The following is a 15232-nucleotide window of genomic DNA, read 5'->3' as shown; positions in this document are numbered from 1 at the left end:
AAATCTTAATAACTCTAATAAAACCTTTTGATTTTAACTCTGATCAGAGTAATTGTACGTAGTGTGTGATACAGTAAATGCACTTCACACTGAATTACACCACCCTCTATGTCAGGCAATAGGATTTATTTTACAGGATCATGCATAACATTTATAGTTAACGCTTTAAAAACACAACTTCAGTCAACTGTAACTCGCCGAATACTTGAGCGCCGCCAAACTGCCTCAAGGAGTTTATTATCGAGAAGCCAACTTGGAATTGTGGCGATAACTCCCAAGCCGGAAGTATAAACAGCATCAGAATATTCCGTATAGAAGTTAGTGAACTCCCTATAAACCAGTACTAAGAAAGCTATTCTTGCACTCAGTGTATGACCGCCATAGATGGGTCGCTCCGGAGAGTTGATGTTCAGCTTTAAGCTCCCGAACACGTCACGCAAGCACACATGTGATCAGAGCGATCAAAACATGACCTCCAAGCCCTCCGTGGAAAAAAACAATACAACTATGCAAGCAGCCCAGGGAGGACAAATCAACCTGTGAACTTCACAGGGGAGAAGGGGGTAATGTGAATGACTTCCTCCTTCCAAAACAGACCCACCTTATGAGCTAGCTCCTGGCCCGAATGTTTATTTTTTATTTTTCGAGCAATCCAAAAAGGGCAGCCCATGCATAAACCCTTCGAGGCTACAGACTCTGGAGGTAGCGGGTGAATAATGTTGTTGTCGGAGTTCAGCAGCGCCGGGCCGATGCTGGGTTGGATGCAGCGGGTGTGTACACCAGCAGGATTGAGCTGCGGCTGTCACACACAGTTAAAGGGCTCCGCCAGCAGCTGGAGGGGCAGCGGCCGCACTGCTATTTATCAACAGCCCGGGAGCCGGCGTGTCCACCCCGCTCGCAGGGAGGTTGCCAGTCATTCCGTTGTCCGTCTCCGCATGTTCAATGTCACCACGCGGCTAGAAGGTCCGTCGGTCACTTGTATTGGTTTTACATTGCGTAAACCGATGCATCATTCCCGCGAACACCGTCTTCTTTCCGGACAGAGCAGTTGTTGTGCAGCAATTTCCCCCCCTCTCCCGCGGTACAAGAGTTTGTGAGCTCTGCCTGTTTGTTTACGGACATGACGCGCTGTTAAAACGTTACATTGTCACATGACGGGAGAGGCTGGCGGCGGCGGCTCCATAGTAACCACCAAACTCTTGCAGTATTGTCCAATTATTTTTGAACAGAAAAGAGGCTAGCAACCAGCAGGCAGCCACGCTTGCCAGCGTCTAGTGCCTAGAAAAGCGTCTATGCTGCTTTGCAATTCTCCTCTCCGCCCACCGACGCTTCCAAACAGTCGAATCCATGCTATGATGCTGCACCAAACGTTTGTCATTCTAATGTTTCACCAACGATTATTGCCCACTCCCCGTTTTGAGCGCGACATCGTGTACAACCTTTCAGTAAACCCTTGGTTTAAATGTCATAATTGTATTAGTCCAGAAACGAGTTCGTGATAAATATGCAAAACTCATCGACGGAACCCTATAATGTGTACTCCTTCGCTAAGGAAGTATTCTAGTTGTTTTCACTGTATCCTGAGCAATACCATTCGTTCAATTCGAACACACGTCTATTTTTAATTATTTCAAATGCTTATTCTGGTGAAACATACTGCACTCCGCCATTTGAAGGCACTGGGATACAAACGCCACACAATACATCCACTGTTTAACTAAAAATAACGCTTCCGTCTGCAGAGATTCAGTATTTTTTCTTACATGTTTGCGACATTTTCATGCCATTATTTTTGCGATGGCACTAAGCCAATCGCAGCATGGTGGTTTCTTTGGAAAAATACTGGCTTCAGGGCATTTCCAGTAGCCACTCGAATCTTGGTCATGTGGACAATGAGTGCAAGGACCATCCCCTTGAAATGGCATATCTACGGTTTGGTATTCCATTTCAGAGGGCATTCAACAGCCAATCACATGGCGAGGGTCTGGTAGGCCAAATGAACTCAGCAAAGTCAGCATAGCAGATTTCAATTCCTGAAGGACAGAAGTGACCCTGATGAGTTTTTACAACAATCTAGTAGTTTTCATGCTATCATGAGTAAGACTTGTGGGTGCAATTTCTGTCCAACTTCTCTGCCTCAGGGCGGTGGAGGCCAGTTCTCTGGATACTTTCAAGAGACACCATGCGTGTCACCAGAAAGAGGAATCCAGGCGAAACATCTTACAATATACTTGGTGCCACCCTTGAAGAATCCAAACAAACCAAGTATCTTGGCATCAAATTGCAGAATGATCTGCGTTGGAATGGTCAGACTCATCATGCAACGGTGAAAGCAACAGGTGTCCTAAACTTTCTGAGGTGCAACTTTCATCATTGTTCAACTTCTGTCAAGGAGAAGCTATACTTCACCCTCGTTAGACCTCATTTGGACTACGCAGTTGCAACATGGGACCCATACACAAATAAAAACATTTCTTCCATCGAACGTGTCCAAAGACAGGCAGCTCGATTTGTTACTAACACCTATGAGAGAGAAGCAAGTGTCACCAAACTTCTGAATTCTCTGGGGTGGAACCCTCTCCAAGAAGCGACGTGAAGCTCACCGTTTGACCTGTTTTTACAAAATGTTAAATAGTCAGCTCGACATAGATTACAAGACCTACACCAAACCCAAACCAATTAGGAGCAGACGAGGGCATTCGATGCAATTTGTGATCCCAGCTACAAAGTCAGATGTGTACAGCAATTCGTTCTTCTCCCGCACAATTAAAGCATGGAATAATCTCCACCCTACTATAGTTACCCAACCAGATGCAACTAAATTTAAAGTAGATCTATCTTCCCAATAACCCTTTCTGGCTTAAGCTCTCCCTTCACCACCTCCAGTTTAAATTCCATTTGGAATATTTTGGAGGACCAAGAAACCAAGAACCAAGAGCTTGATAGGGCTCTTAAAGATAGCAGAGTCGGGGGATATGGGGAGAAGGCAGGAATGATTGTGGATGATCAGCCATGACCACATTGAATGGCGGTGCTGGCTCGAGTGGCAAAATGGCCTACTCCTGCACCTATTGTCTATTGTCTGAAACAACTCTGCAGCCAACAGCAGAATGTGCATTTCATTAGTAGACTACAATAAGATACTTCACTGCACAACCAAAGCAAATTTGATAATAAGGAAATATGGCAAGTAACCAGACGTTTAGATATAGAAGCATTCTATATGATGAAGACTGCTGGGACGTACATTTCTAGAGCTTGGGATCTCGACAATTGAAATCAAGTAGGATTACATATAGGAGTCAGTGACTTCAATAGGTCTTGGCTGATCCAGTCTTAGCTTCAACACCACCAATCTGCCTTCTCTCCACTTGACTACCCGGTAGTTTTAAATATCTGTCAATCCACATCCCTCATTGAAAATTTTCAATGACTCTGACTCTACAACCCCCGGAAATAAAGAATCCAAAGAATCATGACCCTTCTGGGAAAAGGAAACACCACTTCCTGATCTCTGATTTAAATTGAGTCATTAATTTGAAGGACTAATATGTCCTCTTATTGTAGATAACATCACTGGCATAACACCCTCTCAGCATCCATTCTGTCAAATGCACTCAGAATCTTATGTATTTCAATAAGCTCAGTGATTCTTCTGAACGCCAGTGAATATAGACCCAACCTATCAATCTCTTTTCACACATAACTTCATTAATATTATAAAAATCAATCTGGTGAATTTCTCTGCACAGCCCTAGGTAAGAAATCCATATAATCAAAGGTCTCATCTTGACCACTTCCTGTTTGCACTGTGCTTTATTTTAGAAAAAACGCTACCACATATGGCTGTAATTTTTTGGCCATCTTTCTCAGAGTCCTATTCCGCTGCGTAAGCCCCGATGAATTTTCCCATCGATGAAAAGTAAAAGACTTATTAGTGTTTAAAAAATCTTGAGATTCTCTATCCTGTCAATCACCGCCATGAAGGCCACGCCCCTTCCAGTGGGAGGGGGGGGGGCTATGAAACCCGGAATTGTGGGCGTGGCTCAGTCTGTCTGCAAGATGGCAATGGAGAGGTCACGACTCTCTGTCTGAGCTGGGAAACTACAGAATACTGAAGTATGCAATGTACTTGAACAAATTATTTGTTAGCCCTTAATGAAAATGAAATGAGTTGGTTGGTCTGCCCTGTGCTTGAAACTGCAATGGCAATGGAAATGAAGTGAAAATGCAATGAGCTGTTTGGCTTGACCCTGCCATGTGCTTGAAACTGCAGTGGCAATGGAAATGAAGTGAAAATGCAATCAGCTGTTTGGCTTGGCCAATGCAATGCAATTGGAAATGAAATGAAATGAGTTGTTTGGCCTGCCTGAAACCACTAATTTCCGCCCACAAGGCCCCTATTAGACGAGAAACGTTCCTTTTGCCCCAAATGCCCGTATTAGCCCAGGAGGAGCATTTTGGCCCTGTGCCAGACCAGGAAAAGTCCAGAAAAAGTGCCTTTCACTGAGATTTCACTCAGATTTGTTTTTAAAGAGCCCCTTCGGCCCATCAGTAAGTATTCCCCCTGCACGTATTAAACCTCACCCCAGTATTTTTCTCCCTCCCTTCATTTGCTCCCTGTGAGATCCAGGCCAGGATAGACTTTCCTCCTTCATTGCTGTGATCTGCAGAAAATGATGAAAAATGTCTAAAATTGATTCTCCACCCTCTCCTCCTTCTCTCACACAGTCTCTCACCTGTTTTGGGCAGAATTTCTGGCAGTTTCTGTGCTGCCAGCCCACCAGGCCTGAGTGACTGAGCTGCCAGCCCACCAGGCCTGAGTGACTGAGCTGCCAGCCCACCAGGCCTGAGTGACTGAGCTGCCAGCCCACCAGGCCTGAGTGACTAGTATGGACATTGTGGATCCAAGAATCCATTCAGCCCACAATGTCCATACTAGCCCTGGAAACCAGGCCCTTCGGCCCACACCGGTGTGGGAGGGGATGTGTGGGCGGGTCTATGTGTGGGAGGGAGGGTGGTATGTGTGGGGGAGGGGTGTATGTGTGCGGGAGTGGGTGTGTGTGGGGTGATGTGGGGGAGGAGGGCTGTGTGGGGAGGGGGGATGCGGGGGAGGGGGGTGTGTGTGGGGAAAAGGGGGGTGTGGTCGTGGTGGGTGGGTTGGGGCTGTGTGGGGGCGGGGGGGGGGTTGTGTGGGGGGCAGGTGTGTGGGCGGGGGAGAGGGGGTTGTGAGCGGGGGGGGGGGGGGGGGGGGGGTGTGGGCGGGGGGTTTTGTGAGGGTGGGGGGAGAGAGCTCGGAGAAAATACGGGGGTTGTGGGGGGTATCACAGGGAAGCGGGCAGGAGCCAGCGAGGCGGACCAGAGGGGTAGGATCAGGAGCGGACTCACGGCGGTCGCTGATTGCTGGACCGCTGGTCGCTCTCGTCCGCTGAGATCAGATTCTCCGCTTTCCGTTTAGCGACATTTCCCGGGCCGGGCTGTTTCCAGTCCCTCCAGAAATTGTGTCTAGTTGGAAACCTCCGCCGGTCATCCACCGCTCCAGTAAAGATGTGATGGTGCAGGAAGGGGCGGACCGTCCCGCGGAGTGATAGGAGAAAAGACCAATCCACGCGGCGCTGAACGGCAGGAGAGGAGATCGTTCTGCGCACGTGCAGTTTTTAAGATTTTTAAACCTCGCTAAAGTTTACATTAGACCGCCGATCGGAATGAAACTTGGTGCAATCGCAGCGCAGGAGAACAGTGAGTAAGCTGACGAAAAATCGTAGAACTCTCGCGTAACGTTTTTGCGCAAATAGAATGACCGCGCAACGATAAGATAACAAGATCAGAGCTTTAGTTATGTATAGATATACCAGTGTTGCATCAAAACACAATACATCCTTTGCAAGGCCAACATTTAATTAACCTTCCCAAATAATTACTGATCCAGCTTGTCAATCCTTTGTGTTCCATTCACAAGTATTCTTCCTTTAATGTCATGGAATATATCACAAATTTGATCCTCCGGCTGGAATTTGATGAACAAGTCTACAATCAGATAGGTTTGATTTCACACAGTGAAGCATTGTAAGAGCATGGTCTGGCTGGTCGTGAAAGGTTGAGAATGATAATGAAGGACTTTTTACTTTCATGATCGGCCCTAGGGATCTTGTTTGTGATTTCTACAATAGGTTTTTATTATTTTGTCATGAGGGAATTCTGTTTGAAGGAATGCGAACAAAGAGGCCTAGAAATTATTTTGTTTCCATATGAGAGTGTTAAAACATTCTGTCCTTTTCTCTGGCACTTTATTTTTTTTAATTTCCAAAGGTACAAATGCTTCCTTATTGGGAATGTGACATTGCTTGGGGAAAAACATCCAAATGGAATGTGCATAACTGCTGCTACACAGTTACAACATAAAAAGACCAACACATAGGAGCAGGAGTAGGCCATTAGACTCTTTGATCCTGCTCTACCATAGTCATCTAATAACCATATTCCCACTCTCTCCCTAGACCTTTGATATGTTTTTTGATCTTGAAAAGTATTTTTCTCCTTAATATATATTTAATGGCTTTATCTCTAAATCCCTTTGCAGTTCCAAAATCTATAGGTTATGAGTGAAGATACCTCTCCTCAATACAGTCCTAAATATTTTCCTCCTTGTCTTTAGATCTCTTGTTCAGTGCAACCACCCAGGAAAACACCCTCCTATCATTAGGCCCATTCAAATTCAATGGGTTTTAATTAGATTCTATCTTATTCTTCTAACCTCTAGTAAATAGAAACCCAGGCGACCTATCTCTCCCCATATGGCAGTTCTGCTATTCTAGAAATGTCTGATCATCTTTCACTGTGCTTTCTTTAAAGCAAGCACACAAATCCTTATTTTAGATAATGAGATTAAAATTGCTCATAATTGCTCAAAGGTATCAAAGGTATTTTATTAGTCACATTCACATACACCGAGGTGTAGTGAAGTGAAATGCTTTTTGCCATTTTGCAGCACACAAAAAAAATACAGACATAACACCAATGAGAGTCTTAAACACAAAGAACATCCCCCCACAATGGCTCCCACCATGAGGGAAGGTACAAAGTCCAGTCCCCAACCCCAGTTCACCCATAGTCGGGCCTATTGAGGCCTCCACAGTTGCCTCTACGGAGGCCCGATGTTCCTGGCCGTTCTCGCCGGGTGATGTTGCTCCGGCGTCGGGATAGTCCTCACAGTGGCATGGGAACCCTGGAACGGCCGCCTCCGTACTGGAAGCCGCGGCTTCCGAAGCCGACAAGGCCGCGCCGGTTGGAGCTCCACTACTGGTGATCTCGTTGCGAGATCCCAGGCTCCCGGTGTAAAGTTCAGCGCCGCCGCCCGCAGCTGGTCGCTCCACAGTCCCGCAGCTCCGCGATGTTGTTCCCGGTGGTCCCAGCTCCAGCGTGGCGACCAGGGGAAGGCATCGCCCGCTCCGCTCCGCTCCATGATAGTGCTCCAGCACTGTGCTGCCGCCAAAGCCGAGGTTCTGGGCAGTCCCCGACAGGAAACGCTGCTCCAGGCCCGCTGGTAGGCCGCGAGGACGGGTCGAAGCTGCAGCCCGGAGAAAAGCTGCCTCTCCGACCAGGTAGGGACCCTGAAAGGTAGTTTCCCCCTTCCCGCCCCCCCACCCCCCACATATAAAAAGTCTAAACCTCCAAACAAAACACTTTAACTAACTAAAAATAAAAATAAAACGCTGAAAAGACAGACAGCTGCTGGCTGGGTCTCACCAAGGTTATGTGTAATTGTAGTATGACATCCTTGCTCCTACTCAAATTCATGCAATGAATGGCCATTTATATTCTTAACTGTTTGCTTTATCTTCATATTTGTTTTCGGTAGTGTACATTAATACCTAAGTCTCGTTGTACATCAACGCTGCACAATCTAACACCGGTTAAATAATGAAACTCTTTCTGTTTTTCCTACCAGAATGAAACTTCTTCTTGCATATGGCGTGCACAGCCTAAAGTTGTAGGACAACTTATTCAATTTGATCTTATTTGATTGTGCACACCAGGTTGATTGTATTTGTCGGACCACGTGAAGGTTGCAATCTCCCAGCCCACCAGTCAATAACTTCACATTTATCCACATTAAACTGCATCTGTCAATTTTTTTGCTCACTTGCGCATTCTGTCAACATCACCTTGAAGTTTCTTTACATCTTCCTCACAATTCACAATCCTACCCAGCAAATTTTTGAAATATTACATTTAGCTCCCTCTTCCAAATCATCAATTTATATTTAGCCACAAGCACTGATCCCTGTGGTATCCTGTTAGTTACTGCTGGCCAGTCCACTAAAGGATAATTTATTTATAAGGTGGTGGAGGGTGGCGTGGGCAGCCAGGGCTGTAAACTATAGATCAGTAAGCCTAACATCTGTAGCATGAAAGTTACTGGAGAGGATTCTAAGGGATAAGGTATACATGCTTTTGAAAAACCAGGGATTGATTAGGGGTTGAACCAATGCACGTTTTGTGCATTGGAGGTCATGTCTCCAGAATTTGTTTAAGGTTTTTGAAGAGTTAACCAAGAAGGTTGGTAAGGGCAGGGCCTAAGGACTTTAGGACTTCAGATATAGATGGTAGAAACACGCCCACCAAGTCTGCGTCGACCAACGATCACCTGGTACACTAGCACTATCCTACATACCAGGGAAAATTCACAATTTTTACCGAAGCTAATTAACCCTCAAACTTATACGTCTTTGGAGTATGGGAGGAAATTGGAGCACCCAAAGGAAACCCACGTGGTGACAGGGAGAATGTATAAAATCCGTACAAAACAGCACCCATGGTCAATATCAAACCCAGATCTCTGTTGTTGTAAGACAGCAACTCTACCATTTCACCTAAGATGTAGTCTATATGGACTACATGAAGGCCTTTGATAAGCATCTGCCCTGGGTGGTTAGATTGCATAGGATAACTAACCAGATGCATAATTGGCTTCAGTGTGGTGATAGAATGCTGTTTCTTGGACTGGAGGCCTTGTGCGTGATGTGCATTAGGGATAGGTGCTGGTCCCATTGCTGTTTGTCATCTGTAACAACGATGTGGATGAGAATGAGAATTATTGGTAAGTATGCAGATGACACTAAAATAGGTGGTGCCGTATACAGTGAAGATGGATATCATGATGGATATTTTAGGAAAAAAATAGCACCATGTATAGAAACACAGGTATATTCTCTAGTTCTTTCCTCACTGTTCTGCAATTTTTCCTCCCTCAAATATCTATCTGATTCCTCTTTGAATCTGCTTACACCAAGCTTTATGGCAATGAATTCCATAGCATGCCCACTTGATGATATTTATACATATTATCCCTTTTACTAATCACCTTATATCTTCAGTTCTCATCCCTCCGGTTGATGGACATAATAATTAATTGATTATTATTCCTCAGTTACGGCAAGGAGTCCTGCATTCAATAATGGAGAATAGCATTCTGAAGGCGCAATCCTGGCTCTGTTCGGGTATCCTACCAGCGTTGACCACATTTAGAATGAATTCTAAAGCTCCTGCCTCGTAATGTTTCTGATTCGGATTCCCTCACTTCCAGTTTGGTATTGGTGTTCTGTGATTGCAGCAAGTCGCGCTAAATCTTCATCTGCGATAACTTGGTTAATTGCTTCTTGATTTGCTGATTGTCTTATAGAATTACCTGCTTCCATTTTGCATCACTGATTACACAATAATGGCAGTGTTAGAATAACATTCTAAATCATTGATCAGTAAGACAAGCATTAGAGGAGGAGTTGGGGGGTGTTTTAGGCAGGCAACATCAGTGCAAATGAGCCAGGAGGACAACACATTAGAATTGTTTCAATGTACAATACAATACAATACAATACAATACAATACAATACGGTTTATTTGTCACATTGCACAAAAAGTGCAAGTGAAATGGATATGTCAGCAGCGATACAATGATAAAGAGCACACACAAAAACACAATAAAAATTTAACATAAACATCCACCACAGCATTCATCACTGTGGTGGAAGGCACACAATTTGGCCAGTCCTCCTCCATTTTCCTCCGTGGTTGGGACCTCAACCCTCCGCAGCCGCCGCTGCGGGCGTCCAGATGGTAAGGACAAGGTACGAGTCCAGGTAAGTCCAGAGTCGGCTCTTCCCCACCGGAGACTTGCTTTAAGTTGGTGTAGGCCGCAGGCCGGCAGCCGAAGATTTAAAGTTCCCTCCATGTCGCAGCCAAAAGCACCGCAGACTGCATGGCCGGCAGGCGAAGCTCCCCTCCAGGGGTAATATTAAGTCCATCACTGCCGTGCCCGCGGTAGAAGTTGGCCGCGGGCCGGCAGTGATGGCTTCCTCTTACCCCGGGTCCCCCCCGAGGGATCCCGGGCTGTAGACGCCGCGCCAGCTGGAACTGTCCAGACCGCGGCTTCAGGCTGCCGGCTGCTGCGGGCAACGAAACGGAGCGCTCCCCTCCAGCGAGCCCCAGCGAGGGCTCGCCCACTCCGCGTTGACAGTCCACGCTGCACCCGCCGCCGGAGCCCCGAGCCCCGGGCGCGTCTCTGGGAAAGGCCGCGCCGATCCTCACTGTTAGGCCACGGGGGAGGCGACCTGGAAAAAGTCGCCTCTCCTTGGAGGAGGCGACCAAAACGGTTTCCCCCTCACCCCCCCACACCACCCCCACACAAAACACACAAAGAAACATTAAAAACATACTTTAAAACATACAAAAAAAATTTAAAAAGTTGAAAATAACTAACGCGCTGCTGACAGGGCTGCCGCCATTGCAGCGCCCCCACCGACCACAATGTAGCCACCTAATTTGCTGATTTTTCAACCTTGCCCTGATAAAAATCATGGTAATTGCAAGAAACTAATGAGAAAAGTCACAAGGGTTTCAAAATTTGTGTTATTGTCATTTTATTCAAACATTTTTGATTATTAATTGTAAAAGGTGTGATAATTATAGAGTAATAAAGATGCTTAGTGCAGAAATGGGCCCTTTGGCTTAATACATCCATGCCAATCCTTTTGACCATCCTCTCTAATCCTATTTGGGGATTGACCATTGACTATTTGTCTACAATCTGTACATCTTCCTATTCCTTGCCTTTTCAAGTGTCTGTCTAATAAACATAGTAATTGTATCTGATTGTACAATCTCATTTTGGCAGCAAATTCCAGATATCAATCATGCTCTATGCAAAATACTTTCCCTCCAAATCCCCTTGAGAACCAATTCCTTTAAACTTATACCTATGCAAGTATGAGGTGCAATAGTAATTTTAAAAAATAAATAAATAAATAAATGGTATCAGGACCTGGTAACGGGAGGTAAAACAACAAAAACAGACTTGGTTGGTAGTCCCCTTTCTGCGGAGTTTAATGTTATAATAGAGCAATTGTTCCTATTTTCTTTTTCTTTCTTTTCTAGGGTCTACTTTCTCACTTTACTTCCTTCTCTAACTTCTTTTCTAAGGGGCTTTCTTTTCCCAACACTCTTGCACTTCACGACTCTTGCGCACTTTCTTTACTTTCTTTACTTCTATCTTTTTCTTAAAGCTCAAAAAAAATGAAGCGGTACAAAAAATGTATTAAGATATATGTGTTGTGTAGTATTGTAATTTACCGTACTTCTAATTAAAAAAAAAAAAAATAAAAAAATAAAAAACTTATACCTATGCCCTCTTGTTTTTAGAAGGACAAAAATCATTCTGATTACCCACCATATCTATGTGTTTTAGAGTCATACAGCATGAAAACAGATGCTTCAGCCCAACTTGTCCAAGCCGCCAAGATGCCCCATCTAAGCTAGTCTTATTTACTCATATTTGGCCCATAGCTCTCTAAACTTTTCCTATCCATGTATCAGATATTGTTAACTTTTAAATGTTTTAAACAATATCTTTTAAATGTTGTTATTGCACTTGCCTCAACTACTTCCTTGGGCAACTCACATCTTATACCCACTCTTGTGTGAAAAGTCTGCCTCTCAAGTTCTTATGAAATTCCCCCCCCTCACCTTAAACCTATGCCCGCTAGTTCTTGATTCTCCTATCCTGGGAAAAAGAGTGTGCATTCACCCCATCTGTTCCCCTCATGATTTTATGCACCTCTAAAATATCACCCTCAGCCTCCTTTGTTCAAAGAAATACAATCCTAGCCTACCCAACCTCTTCCTATAGTTCCTAATCTCGAGTCCTGACAAAATCTTCGTAAATCTTATCTGCATTATTTCCAGTTCAATGGCACCTTTGCTATACGGGATGCACAGGCTCCATAGCAGGTGTCCACGTTGCGGGGCTGGAAACTGGAAGTATCCTGAGCTACCACCATCGTCTATTGCAACAAGTGATGGCTCCCACTGATTGTCGCCGGAAGCTTGCGTCCTTTTCAGGATGGACGATGACAGTGATGTCAATATTTGAAAAATGGAAGATGGAAACAAAAGAAGAAGACAGGGCGCACAAAACAAAACACAATACCCCAAGTGTGGCTTCACCAGCATCAACATTATTTGTACAAAACCTTGCTGACCATACCTATTCAGCCACTGTATATCCAAAAGCATATATACCTTATCCCTCAGAATCCTCGTCAGATCTTGCCTACCACAAAAGCATCACAGTCTGTATGCCAACATTATTTTCTTGAGGAGGAGTGTCTCAAATGAAGGAGTCTGGATTAAATATAAGGTGCCAGTCATTTAAAAATGTGATGTATAGAAATGTCAACTTGCAGGGGGCAGTGAATCTCTGGAATTCCCTATCCCAGAGTGGATCATTATGTAGTTAAAGCAGAGGGAGGTCAATTTTTGAAAGACCAGGGAATTGAGGGCTGTGAGACCAGGGAAATGAGATCTGGGACAGATCAGCCATGACTATGTTGAAGAACTGCAGATGCTGGAAAAATCGAAGGTAGATAAAAATGCTGGAGAAGCTCAGGGGGTGAGGCAGCATCTATGGAGCGAAGGAATAGGTGGCGTTTTGGGTCAAGACCCTTTTCAGACAGATGTGGGGGCGGCAAGAAGAAAGGAAGAGGCGGAGACAGTGGGCTGTGGGAGAGCTGGGAAGGGGAGGGGAAAGAGGGAGAAAGAGGCAAAAAGTGAGCAAGAGATAACGTTGGTGGAATAGATTATGAAAAATCCAAAGAGATTTTATCAGTATATTAAGGAAAAAAGAGTAACTATGGAGAGGACAGAGGCCCTCAAACAAAGTGGACATCTATGTGTGGTGTCGCAGGAGATTGGCGAGGTCCTCAATTAATATTTCCCCTCTATTTTACTGTGGAGAAAGACATGAAAACTAGGAAGGTACACAAAAATGCTGGAGAATCTCAGCGGGTGCAGCAGCATCTATGGAGCGAAGGAAATAGGCAACGTTTCGGGCCAAAACCCTTCTTCAGACTAAGAAAACTAGGAAGCTTGGGAAAGTTAACGGGGTAAGTCCGCAATACAGAAGAACAAGTGCTGGACATCTTAAAACATATACAAATAAATAATTATCTGGGGTTTGATCAGGTATGTCCAAGAATGTTGTGGGAAGTTACTGAAGGAATTGTGGGAGACATGGCTGAGATATATGCATAATCACTAGCCATGAGTGGGATGGCAGGTGAAGAATGTTTAAGATTTAAGAAGGGCTGCAAAAAAGCCCTGAAACTATAGACCAATGAGCATAACGTCTGTGGTAGGCAAGTTACTGAAGGGAATCTGAGGGATAAGATGTACGTATCCTTGGAAATACAAGGGGTTGATTAGGGATAGGCAGCATGGCTTTATGGGAGAGAATATCTCACAAATTTGATTGTTTTTTCAAAAAATGTAACCAAGAAGGTTGGTGAGAGCAGGACGGTAGACATAGTCTGCATGGACCAGCACAGCCTTTGATGAGGTTCCACAAAGTAGGCTGCTCCGAAAGGTTAAATCATATGGGATCCAGAGAGCTAGCTAATTGTATATATAATTGGCTTGCTATTAGGAATCAGAGGATGAGAGTGGGAGGTTATGTAATGAACTGGAGGCTCTTGTTTAATGGTGTGCCTCAGGGGTTGGTACTGGGCCCATTATAATCTGTATCGAAGATGTGGATGAGAATGTACAAGGCTTGGTTAGTAAGTTTGCAGACAACACTGAAAGAAGTAGCATAAGGATCAGTGAATAAGATTATCAAGAATTACAGTGTGATCTTGATCTGTAAGGCAAGTAAGCTGAGGAATGGCAAATGGGTTTTAATTCAGTTTAGTTCAAGGTGTTGCATTTTGGAAAGTCAAATCAAGGTAGGACTTTCACAGTGAATGTTAGGGCCCTGGGAATACTGATAGGCAGAGAGCTTTGGAGTACCAGTACATAGTTGAAAGAGTGCCACTGGTTGACAGGGTGGCGAAGAAATCTTTTGGCATGCTGGCCTTCATCTGTACATGAGTACAGACATCTTTAATGCAGTTTCCTAAGACATTGGTGAGGTCGCACTTGAAGTATTGTGTTCATTTTTGGTCACCTTGCCAGAGGAAAGTTGCCATTAAGCTGGAAGTAATGCAGAAAAGATTTACGAGGATGTTGCCAGGACTTTAGGGACTGAGCTATTGGAAGAGTTTGGGCTTTATTCCTTGGGATGTACGAGGCTAATGGTTAATTTTGCAAAGGTGTACAAAATCATGAAGGAAATAAATAGGGTGAATGGACAGAATCATTTCCCCAAGGTATATAGAATCTATAACAATACAGCACAAGTAAAGCAAAAATGTTCAGCCTACATTATCCATATCACTCTATTCCCTGCTGTTCCATGTGGCTATCTAAAAGTCTCTTAAACGTCACTATCATATCTGCTTGCACCACCATTCCAGGCAAAAAACTTGCCTTGCACACCTCCATTAAATTTTCCTTCTCGCTTTATAGCTATGCCCTCTAGTGTTGGACATTACCATCCTGAGAAAAAGATTCCATCTATCGATGCCTCTCATAATTTTAAATACTTCTATCGAGTCAACCCTCACCTTCCGATGTTCCAGAAAAACATAGGATAATGAATAACTAGATGCACAGGTTTAAGGTGAGAGGGGAAAGATTTAATAGGAAGTTGAGGGGCAACTCTTTCACAAAGAAGGTTGGGGAAGTGATGGAGGCAGGTACAATAATAAAATATTTTTTTAAATGGCATACATTGATAGGACAGGTTTGTGAGGATATGGGTTAAATGCAGGCAAGTGAGACTAGTTTTGATAGGCATCTT

At 44.5% G+C, this 15232-nt stretch overlaps 1 protein-coding gene across 2 annotated transcripts in view; it reads right to left on the bottom strand.

Annotated features, from left to right (window-relative positions):
* tcp11l2 (t-complex 11, testis-specific-like 2) overlaps positions 1 to 15232 on the bottom strand; it is a 36787-nt gene that overhangs the window by 20506 nt on the left and 1049 nt on the right. The window contains exon 1 of one of the 2 annotated variants that reach the window (XM_055652955.1): positions 602 to 1058. The exons of the other annotated variant lie outside the window; for it this stretch is intronic. The gene's annotated coding sequence lies outside the window, so the exon portion shown is untranslated. Of the gene's footprint in view, positions 1 to 601; positions 1059 to 15232 lie in introns of those variants that run through there. 2 annotated transcript variants of the gene reach the window in all.

This window comes from Leucoraja erinacea, chromosome 22 (genome assembly GCF_028641065.1).
Source record: "Leucoraja erinacea ecotype New England chromosome 22, Leri_hhj_1, whole genome shotgun sequence".
In the NCBI taxonomy this organism is placed as follows: domain Eukaryota; kingdom Metazoa; phylum Chordata; class Chondrichthyes; order Rajiformes; family Rajidae; genus Leucoraja; species Leucoraja erinaceus.
This window is presented reverse-complemented; position numbering and strand designations above follow the sequence as displayed.